The sequence below is a fragment of the Drosophila suzukii genome, unplaced genomic scaffold (genome assembly GCF_043229965.1).
Source record: "Drosophila suzukii unplaced genomic scaffold, CBGP_Dsuzu_IsoJpt1.0 scf_4, whole genome shotgun sequence".
Classification (NCBI taxonomy): Eukaryota; Metazoa; Arthropoda; class Insecta; order Diptera; family Drosophilidae; genus Drosophila; species Drosophila suzukii.
Genome location: NW_027255927.1, coordinates 3,355,207 through 3,366,669, shown reverse-complemented (window position 1 = coordinate 3,366,669; position 11,463 = coordinate 3,355,207).

Here is an 11,463-nt window from a genome sequence, read left to right as displayed (position 1 = left end):
GTGGATGACTATGTGGACAGCTTTACCACCGAGAGTGAAGCCATCAGCGTATCTACCCGAGTGATGGAGATACATGCGAACGCTGGATTTGAGTTATGCTAGTTTTTATCCAGTTCGCCCGTTGTGGAGACAGCACTGGGTCTGGGGTGAGTCTGAACAGAAAATTCTGGGAATGTATTGGCAGGCAGCCACGGATTACTTCAAGTTTAAAATGAAGTATCATTGAACTCCGAGCAGCGTAGTGAACGGAGAACGAGTCCCTACCAAGAAGCAGTTTTTGAGCTTGGTCAGGTCTTCGTTCGATTCTCTGGGATTTATTTGCTGTCTTATGATAACAGCTAACAGCTGGAGGCAGAAAGTGTAGTGGGATGAACCACAACCGAATGAGATCAACAGAGCTATAGTGAATTGTCGAAAAGAGATGGACGCCGTGGGACATTTCCGATGTCCTCGCCATTATTTTGGGCGCGGACATGTACGGGGAAGAAGACGTGCGGATGCGAGTCAATCATCATTTGCAGCAGTCGCTTACTGGAGGGTCACTTATGAGAATGACGACGTGCTAGTGAGCTTTGTAATGTGCCAAAAACAAAGTGCGCTCCGATGCGAACTATGTCAAATCCACGGCTAGAGCTGCAGACAGCAGTTATTGGGACGAGATTGATGGACACTGTCAGGCTGGAACACAGCGTGGCCATCAATGATATCGTGCTATGGTCGGACTCCAAGACGGTGCTTCGATGGATTGGCAGCATACATCGCCGTTACAAGCAATTTGTCGGCAACAGTGTGGCCGATATCCTGGAGTCGACGAAGGTATCCCAATGGAGGTGGGTGCCAACAGCCGACAACGCGGCGGATGATGCCACGCGTTTGCAATACCACGTGGACCTCAGTAGACAAGATGGCTAGGCGGACCAGCGTTCTCGAGGCAGCCAGCGGGTAGATGGCCACAGCCTGAATCCGGAGTTGAACAAGTTCTGGATATAAACGACGCCGAGGAAGTCTCAAGTCAGTTTGCGTTGGTTGCCTCAAACAACTTTTGTATTTCGTTTCAGAGATTCTTGAGCTACAATCGGCTACTCAGGACCACAGCCTGGGTCTACGAGAAGATGCCGTAGGCAAAGAAGCCAGCTTGAGGAATATGGACTCACCGCAGCGAAGTGTGCTGCGGCAGAGAACCTGTTGGTCAACCAGACGCAACGACAGGCATTTCCCGATGAGATGCGGTCGACAGAAAACTGCAAGGTCGTCGTCAATGGAAGCGACATTCGAGGGCTGATGCCCTACATAAATGACCGTGGCGTTTGCGAGCCTACGGCAGAGTTGATGCCTCACTGTGCATGCCATACAGTGCGAGGAGGCCTATAATCCTGTCACATCGACACAGTCTTACGGATATGATTGTGTACCATTTTCACGCCAAGAAGCATCAAAATTTGGATGCGACAATTACTGAGATCCGGATGAGATTCTGGGTCACGAAGTTGAGACGTGTCCTACGCAAGTTGATCTCAGCGTGTAACGTGTGTAAGCTACATCGAGCGCAGCCGGTGCCGCCGGTTATGGGACCCCTCCCGGAGGATCCCTTGGAGGCCAATGGTTGGCCGTTCAAGAACACTGGACTGGATTATTTTGGGCCATTGATGGTGACCGTGGCTCGACTCAAAGAGAAGCGATGGGTAGCCCTGTTCACGTGCTTGACGACCAGGGCGATACATCTGGAGTTGGCACATGACCTGTCGACGGATTCCTGCCTAATTGCGATCAGGAATTTCGTCTGCCGACGAGGACCAGTGTACAAGCTGCGCAGCGATAACGGCAAGAATTTTGTGGGAACTGACAGGGAAGCCAGACGTTTTGGTGATGGAGAGAATACAAGGAGAGCTCTCAGGCAGAGGCATTGAGTGGGTTTCAAACTGTCCGATAAACCCATCTGAAGGAGGAGTCTAGGAGCGATTGGTGCAGTGCGTCAAGAGGGTCCTGCGTCACACACTAAAGGAGGTGGCGCTACGGGATCTCGTACTGGAGAGTTTCCTGATCGAGGCGGAGAACATAGTCAATTCGCGTCCGCTCACCCACTTGTCGGTGGATGCGGACCAGGAAGCGCCTCTGACGCCGAAAGATCTACTCAGGGGAGTAGCCAACTTGCCGGACATGCCTGGCGAAGACGTGGAGCTGCCGAAGGCGTTCGCTACACGGAAGCAATGGAGGATAGCACGGCTACTAAAGGACCGTTTCTGGAAGAGGTGGGTCTTGGAGTACCCGCCTACTCTTGTGCGCCGTAAGAAGTGGTGCCGAAGGACGGAGCCGATTCGCCAGGGTGACATGGTTATCGTTTGAGATCCAGCCTTGCTCCGAAGAGAGTGGCGCAAGGGAATCATCGAGGAGGTCTATCATGGAGTGGATGGAGTGATCCGACGCGCTAGGGTATGCTTGAGCGGCAACTGCCTATCTAGAATTATTATGCGTCCCGTTTCCAAACTTGCAGTTTTGGATTTGAGTGAAGCGGTTCTTCACGGGGTCGGGGATGTCGACGGTCGATAGTTTTTAAGATAGTGTTAGTATATACATCGAGAAATGTATGGATTAGATCTCGATCGGTGAAAGGTCGTACTGGGCGGCCATTGATTCGCCGCTATGGTTTAAGCTTCCGCATTTATAGACGCGTGGTGAATTGAGGAGGACATACTGCTGTAAGATTAGCTTACAGAATTGTGTTAGGTTATGTTCTAAGTGAATATTTCCAGAATAAAACGGCTTTAGAACGGCAGTCAGCCTGAGTAATCTTTCTACTCGCGGGGTGGAAACCGGCCATTAAAGGCAACTCCGTGGGGCCAGCGACATGGTCTTTTATTCGCAGTCCTAGAGGTCGACTGCAAGGCCCGGGCAGTGCAGAGGAAGACGCGGGCAGCTTCGGAACACGGACAGCGTAAAGATTGGTTTAAGTTCCTGGGCAGAATACAACAATGCAACACCCAATGGAGCAGTGGCGCGGGAAATAAGCAGGTGAAGAAGATTGTGATAGCTACTACGGCGCCGCTGATTCCTAGCCAGACCACTGCTATCAGTGTTATCAGTGGTATTGTTACCACGGTGGGAGGTATTGTACCAGAACAGATCTGGCCACCTCCAATGTTGGAACTCTTGGAGAGAATCGCGTCGTTGGAGAAGGAGCTGGAAGCTGTAAGAGCTCGTAGCAAAGTAAGCACTGGCGATTACGTAACCGAAGGCGACGGCGGCGTGGGTAACGCAGCCTCAGGGCCGCCACCATGTTGGAGCGATCCGCCATCTTTGACGAGTAGTAACGGGATCCCCTACAACGGGGTCGGTACGGCACATGTGGCGCGGCCATCTTGGAGCGGGCACTGCTAGCAGTCAGCAGCAGTCATCATCCCCCATATTGTGCAACAAGTACAGCGCAGTCAGCGCATGGTTTTGCACCGCCGGGCGTGAGTATCCAGAACATCGTGACGCCGACGTCAATAGCTGGATCCTACGCCTGGACGACACCAAATGGAAACCACATGCCACGCAAGCTTCCTGATGTGCCAGTAATTGGTAGTTTACTGAGACAACTCAAGCGTACAACAACAAACGTCAAAACTCTCCTGATCCATCCAAGAAATGTCAGCGCTGTGGTAGAGCAGCTGCGCTTTAGGTATGGCCGACCGGAACAACTTATTTGCAGCCAGCTGAGTGGTATTCGAGAGGTGCCTCCAATTTCGGAGCACAACCTGGCGAAGATTTTACCCTTCGCAACCCGTGAGAGTAACCTCACAGCCTTCTTGCAGTCAGCGATGGCAGATCAGAACTAGGGGAATCCAACATTAATGGAAGACCTTGTGGCCAAGCTCCCTACCAGCAAACGTGTGGAGTGGGCAAGGCATGCTGCGACGATTATTCCTTTCCCAACCATTGTGCATTTTAGTGCTTGGTTAACGGAGTACGCGAATGTAGTGTGTACTATCGTGGACGTCGAAGGGAAAGAACCGAGGCGTCCATAACGAAGGCTATCAACAGGGTCCCCCCCCCCCGAAGTTGTCCAATTTCTGGAGAACAACATGCAGTCAGGGACTGCAGAGAATTCAATGGAGCTTCGACATTGGACAGGTGAAGATATGTGAGAAGGCATCGATTATGCTTTATGTGCCTACAAAGTGGTCACATGACTAGATCCTGCAATTCGCATGGTGAGTGTCAATTTAATGGATGCCGGCAGAGGCATCACAGCATGCTGCACCAGGTGGACAGCCAACGCAGAAGATCGCAGCAACGAGGCAGCGGTAGAAGGTACAAAAAGGGAAACCAGAAGTCAGCAGTTTCTAGGCGTACCAACAATGGAGTAACTCCGCAGAATTTAAGCTGTGTCGTCGCAGAAGGAAGCCGTCTTCTGTTTTGTATATTACCAGTCACACTGTACGGGGCTGGTCGACGAGTGAATACGTACGCACTGCAAATCTTTGGATTGGGCAAGCAAGTTCGCCATGCGCTGCGAAGCGTGTATTCCGTTCCGGATCTGAGCTTGCCGATGCAGACCCTGAACCGACGAGATGTTCAATGCGTGCATAAGGATGCGCGACTGCCGGTGAAACCCTACAGCAACGTGGTACCGAAGTTGCTTGTTGGGCTTGATCACGGACACTTGGGATTTCCACTTTGAACGCGACGGTTGGCCAGACAGGGACCGTACGCTGCCGCAACCGAGCTGGGCTGAGTTGTTTTTGGGCCCGTAAGTGGACAATCAATATCGCCGTCGCCGATGTCTTGCCTTTTAACCGCGCCAACGGATGAAATTGTTCAGAGGATGGTGGAGGACTACTTCGATATTGAGAATTTTGGCGTGAAGCTTGTGCCACCAGTCGCAGGTAGTGTTGTGCTGCCGCCCAGCTATGACATTGCGTACATGCGGTTGGTCAATGTCGAGAAGAAGATGAAACGCAACGGTCAGTTGGCGCAGGCTTAAAGCAGGATCATCTAGGATTACGTGTCTAAAGGATACGCTCGACGATTGGAACCTAACGAGGTCGCGGTGGCTATGGTACTTGCCACATTTCGGAGTCGAAAACCCGAATAAGCCAGGCAAGATTCTATTGGTCTTCCACGCTGCAGCCAAAGCTGGAGGAACATCGCTAAACTCAGCCTTGGATAAAGGACCGCAACATTTCAAACCGTTGCGAGCCGTAATCTTTCGTCGGAGAAATGTTCCACCAAGTTCTGATCCAACCCGAGGATAGATGTTCCCAACGCTTCCTGTGGATGGCAACGACGAGAGGGATCCTGATGTCTATGAGATGAACTTGATGACCTTCGGAGACTGTGAATGCCAAACAGTTTTCAGATCTGAGAGCAGTCAAGGCCATCATCGATTGTTATTATGTGGATGACTATGTGGACAGCTTTACCACCGAGAGTGAAGCCATCAGCGTATCTACCCGAGTGGTGGAGATACATGCGAACGCTGGATTTGAGTTATGCCAGTTTTTATCCAGTTCGCCCGTTGTGGAGACAGCTCTGGGTCTGGGGTGAGTCTGAACAGAAAATTCTGGGAATGTATTGGCAGGCAGCCACGGATTACTTCAAGTTTAAAATGAAGTATCATTAAACTCCGAGCAGCGTAGTGAACGGAGAACGAGTCCCTACCAAGAAGCAGTTTTTGAGCTTGGTCATGTCTTCGTTCGATTCTCTGGGATTTATTTGCTGTCTCATGATAACAGCTAACAGCTAACAGCTGGAGGCAGAAAGTGTAGTGGGATGAACCACAACCGAATGAGATCAACAGAGCTATAGTGAATTGTCGAAAAGAGATGGACGCCGTGGGACATTTCCGATGTCCTCGCCATTATTTTGGGCGCGGACATGTACGGGGAAGAAGACGTGCGGATGCGAGTCAATCAGCATTTGCAGCAGTCGACGGTCGATAGTTTTTAAGATAGTGTTAGTATATACATCGAGAAATGTATGGATTAGATCTCGATCGGTGAAAGGTCGTACTGGGCGGCCATTGATTCGCCGCTATGGTTTAAGCTTCCGCATTTATAGACGCGTGGTGAATTGAGGAGGACATACTGCTGTAAGATTAGCTTACAGAATTGTGTTAGGTTATGTTCTAAGTGAATATTTCCAGAATAAAACGGCTTTAGAACGGCAGTCAGCCTGAGCAATCTTTCTACTCGCGGGGTGGAAACCGGCCATTAAAGGCAACTCCGTGGGGCCAGCGACATGGTCTTTTATTCGCAGTCCTAGAGGTCGACTGCAAGGCCCGGGCAGTGCAGAGGAAGACGCGGGCAGCTTCGGAACACGGACAGCGTAAAGATTGGTTTAAGTTCCTGGGCAGAATACAACAATGCAACACCCAATGGAGCAGTGGCGCGGGAAATAAGCAGGTGAAGAAGATTGTGATAGCTACTACGGCGCCGCTGATTCCTAGCCAGACCACTGCTATCAGTGTTATCAGTGGTATTGTTACCACGGTGGGAGGTATTGTACCAGAACAGATCTGGCCACCTCCAATGTTGGAACTCTTGGAGAGAATCGCGTCGTTGGAGAAGGAGCTGGAAGCTGTAAGAGCTCGTAGCAAAGTAAGCACTGGCGATTACGTAACCGAAGGCGACGGCGGCGTGGGTAACGCAGCCTCAGGGCCGCCACCATGTTGGAGCGATCCGCCATCTTTGACGAGTAGTAACGGGATCCCCTACAACGGGGTCGGTACGGCACATGTGGCGCGGCCATCTTGGAGCGGGCACTGCTAGCAGTCAGCAGCAGTCATCATCCCCCATATTGTGCAACAAGTACAGCGCAGTCAGCGCATGGTTTTGCACCGCCGGGCGTGAGTATCCAGAACATCGTGACGCCGACGTCAATAGCTGGATCCTACGCCTGGACGACACCAAATGGAAACCACATGCCACGCAAGCTTCCTGATGTGCCAGTACTTGGTAGTTTACTGAGACAACTCAAGCGTACAACAACAAACGTCAAAACTCTCCTGATCCATCCAAGAAATGTCAGCGCTGTGGTAGAGCAGCTGCGCTTTAGGTATGGCCGACCGGAACAACTTATTTGCAGCCAGCTGAGTGGTATTCGAGAGGTGCCTCCAATTTCGGAGCACAACCTGGCGAAGATTTTACCCTTCGCAACCCGTGTGAGTAACCTCACAGCCTTCTTGCAGTCAGCGATGGCAGATCAGAACTAGGGGAATCCAACATTAATGGAAGACCTTGTGGCCAAGCTCCCTACCAGCAAACGTGTGGAGTGGGCAAGGCATGCTGCGACGATTATTCCTTTCCCAACCATTGTGCATTTTAGTGCTTGGTTAACGGAGTACGCGAATGTAGTGTGTACTATCGTGGACGTCGAAGGGAAAGAACCGAGGCGTCCATAACGAAGGCTATCAACAGGGTCCCCCCCCCGAAGTTGTCCAATTTCTGGAGAACAACATGCAGTCAGGGACTGCAGAGAATTCAATGGAGCTTCGACATTGGACAGGTGAAGATATGTGAGAAGGCATCGATTATGCTTTATGTGCCTACAAAGTGGTCACATGACTAGATCCTGCAATTCGCATGGTGAGTGTCAATTTAATGGATGCCGGCAGAGGCATCACAGCATGCTGCACCAGGTGGACAGCCAACGCAGAAGATCGCAGCAACGAGGCAGCGGTAGAAGGTACAAAAAGGGAAACCAGAAGTCAGCAGTTTCTAGGCGTACCAACAATGGAGTAACTCCGCAGTCAGAGGAGGCGCCTGTAGAGAGGAATTTAAGCTGTGTCGTCGCAGAAGGAAGCCGTCTTCTGTTTTGTATATTACCAGTCACACTGTACGGGGCTGGTCGACGAGTGAATACGTACGCACTGCAAATCTTTGGATTGGGCAAGCAAGTTCGCCATGCGCTGCGAAGCGTGTATTCCGTTCCGGATCTGAGCTTGCCGATGCAGACCCTGAACCGACGAGATGTTCAATGCGTGCATAAGGATGCGCGACTGCCGGTGAAACCCTACAGCAACGTGGTACCGAAGTTGCTTGTTGGGCTTGATCACGGACACTTGGGGTTTCCACTTTGAACGCGACGGTTGGCCAGACAGGGACCGTACGCTGCCGCAACCGAGCTGGGCTGAGTTGTTTTTGGGCCCGTAAGTGGACAATCAATATCGCCGTCGCCGATGTCTTGCCTTTTAACCGCGCCAACGGATGAAATTGTTCAGAGGATGGTGGAGGACTACTTCGATATTGAGAATTTTGGCGTGAAGCTTGTGCCACCAGTCGCAGGTAGTGTTGTGCTGCCGCCCAGCTATGACATTGCGTACATGCGGTTGGTCAATGTCGAGAAGAAGATGAAACGCAACGGTCAGTTGGCGCAGGCTTAAAGCAGGATCATCTAGGATTACGTGTCTAAAGGATACGCTCGACGATTGGAACCTAACGAGGTCGCGGTGGCTATGGTACTTGCCTCATTTCGGAGTCGAAAACCCGAATAAGCCAGGCAAGATTCTATTGGTCTTCCACGCTGCAGCCAAAGCTGGAGGAACATCGCTAAACTCAGCCTTGGATAAAGGACCGCAACATTTCAAACCGTTGCGAGCCGTAATCTTTCGTCGGAGAAATGTTCCACCAAGTTCTGATCCAACCCGAGGATAGATGTTCCCAACGCTTCCTGTGGATGGCAACGACGAGAGGGATCCTGATGTCTATGAGATGAACTTGATGACCTTCGGAGACTGTGAATGCCAAACAGTTTTCAGATCTGAGAGCAGTCAAGGCCATCATCGATTGTTATTATGTGGATGACTATGTGGACAGCTTTACCACCGAGAGTGAAGCCATCAGCGTATCTACCCGAGTGGTGGAGATACATGCGAACGCTGGATTTGAGTTATGCCAGTTTTTATCCAGTTCGCCCGTTGTGGAGACAGCTCTGGGTCTGGGGTGAGTCTGAACAGAAAATTCTGGGAATGTATTGGCAGGCAGCCACGGATTACTTCAAGTTTAAAATGAAGTATCATTAAACTCCGAGCAGCGTAGTGAACGGAGAACGAGTCCCTACCAAGAAGCAGTTTTTGAGCTTGGTCATGTCTTCGTTCGATTCTCTGGGATTTATTTGCTGTCTCATGATAACAGCTAACAGCTAACAGCTGGAGGCAGAAAGTGTAGTGGGATGAACCACAACCGAATGAGATCAACAGAGCTATAGTGAATTGTCGAAAAGAGATGGACGCCGTGGGACATTTCCGATGTCCTCGCCATTATTTTGGGCGCGGACATGTACGGGGAAGAAGACGTGCGGATGCGAGTCAATCAGCATTTGCAGCAGTCGCTTACTGGAGGGTCACTTATGAGAATGACGACGTGCTAGTGAGCTTTGTAATGTGCCAAAAACAAAGTGCGCTCCGATGCGAACTATGTCAAATCCACGGCTAGAGCTGCAGACAGCAGTTATTGGGACGAGATTGATGGACACTGTCAGGCTGGAACACAGCGTGGCCATCAATGATATCGTGCTATGGTCGGACTCCAAGACGGTGCTTCGATGGATTGGCAGCACACATCGCCGTTACAAGCAATTTGTCGGCAACAGTGTGGCCGATATCCTGGAGTCGACGAAGGTATCCCAATGGAGGTGGGTGCCAACAACGACAACGCGGCGGATGATGCAACGCGTTTGCAATACCACGTGGACCTCAGTAGACAAGATGGCTAGGCGGACCAGCGTTCTCGAGGCAGCCAGCGGGTAGATGGCCACAGTCTGAATCCGGAGTTGAACAAGATCTGGATATAAACGACGCCGAGGAAGTCTCAAGTCAGTTTGCGTTGGTTGCCGCAAACAACTTTTGTATTTCGTTTCAGAGATTCTTGAGCTACAATCGGCTACTCAGGACCACAGCCTGGGTCTACGAGAAGATGCCGTAGGCAAAGAAGCCAGCTTGAGGAATATGGACTCACCGCAGCGGAGTGTGCTGCGGCAGAGAACCTGTTGGTCAACCAGACGGAACGACAGGCATTTTCCGATGAGATGCGGTCGACAGAAAACTGCAAGGTCGTCGTCAATGGAAGCGACATTCGAGGGCTGATGCCCTACATAAATGACCGTAGCGTTTTGCGAGCCTACGGCAGTGATGCCTCACTGTGCATGCCATACAGTGCGAGGAGGCCTATAATCCTGTCACATCGACACAGTCTTACGGATATGATTGTGTACCATTTTTGAATATTTCCAGTATTTTCAGTTGGCGCAGGCTTAAAGCAGGATCATCTAGGATTACGTGTCTAAAGGATACGCTCGACGATTGGAACCTAACGAGGTCGCGGTGGAAAGCGACCGGCTATGGTACTTGCCTCATTTCGGAGTCGAAAACCCGAATAAGCCAGGCAAGATTCTATTGGTCTTCCACGCTGCAGCCAAAGCTGGAGGAACATCGCTAAACTCGGCCTTGGATAAAGGATCGCAACATTTCAAACCGTTGCGAGCCGTACTCTTTCGTCGGAAAAATGTTCCACCAAGTTCTGATCCGACCCGAGGATAGATGTTGCCAACGCTTCCTGTGGATGGCAACGACGAGAGGGATCCTGATGTCTATGAGATGAACTTGATGACCTTCGGAGCTGCCTACTCGCCAAGTGCTGCGCATTACGTGAAGACTGTGAATGCCAAACAGTTTGAGCATTCGGATCTGAGAGCAGTTAAGGCCATCATCGATTGTCATTATGTGGATGACTATGTGGACAGCTTTACCACCGAGAGTGAAGCCATCAGCGTATCTACCCGAGTGATGGAGATTCATGCGAACGCTGGATTTGAGTTATGCCAGTTTTTATCCAGTTCGCCCGTTGTGGAGACAGCACTGGGTCTGTGGTGAGTCTGAACAGAAAATTCTGGGAATGTATTGGCAGGCAGCCCCGGATTACTTCAAGTTTAAAATGAAGTATCATTGAACTCCGAGCAGCGTAGTGAACGGAGAACGAGTCCCTACCAAGAAGCAGTTTTTGAGCTTGGTCACGTCTTCGTTCGATTCTCTGGGATTTCTTTGCTGTCTCATGATAACAGCTAACAGCTAACATCTGGAGGCAGAAAGTGTAGTGGGATGAACCACAATCGAATGAGATCAACAGAGCTATAGTGAATTGTCAAAAAGAGATGGACGCCGTGGGACATTTCCGATGTCCTCGCCATTATTTTGGGCGCGGACATGTACGGGGAAGAAGACGTGCGGATGCGAGTCAATCAGCATTTGCAGCAGTCGCTTACTGGAGGGTCACTTATGAGAATGACGACGTGCTAGTGAGCTTTGTAATGTGCCAAAAACAAAGTGCGCTCCGATGCGAACTATGTCAAATCCACGGCTAGAGCTGCAGACAGCAGTTATTGGGACGAGATTGATGGACACTGTCAGGCTGGAACACAGCGTGGCCATCAATGATATCGTGCTATGGTCGGACTCCAAGACGGTGCTTCGATGGATTGGCAGCA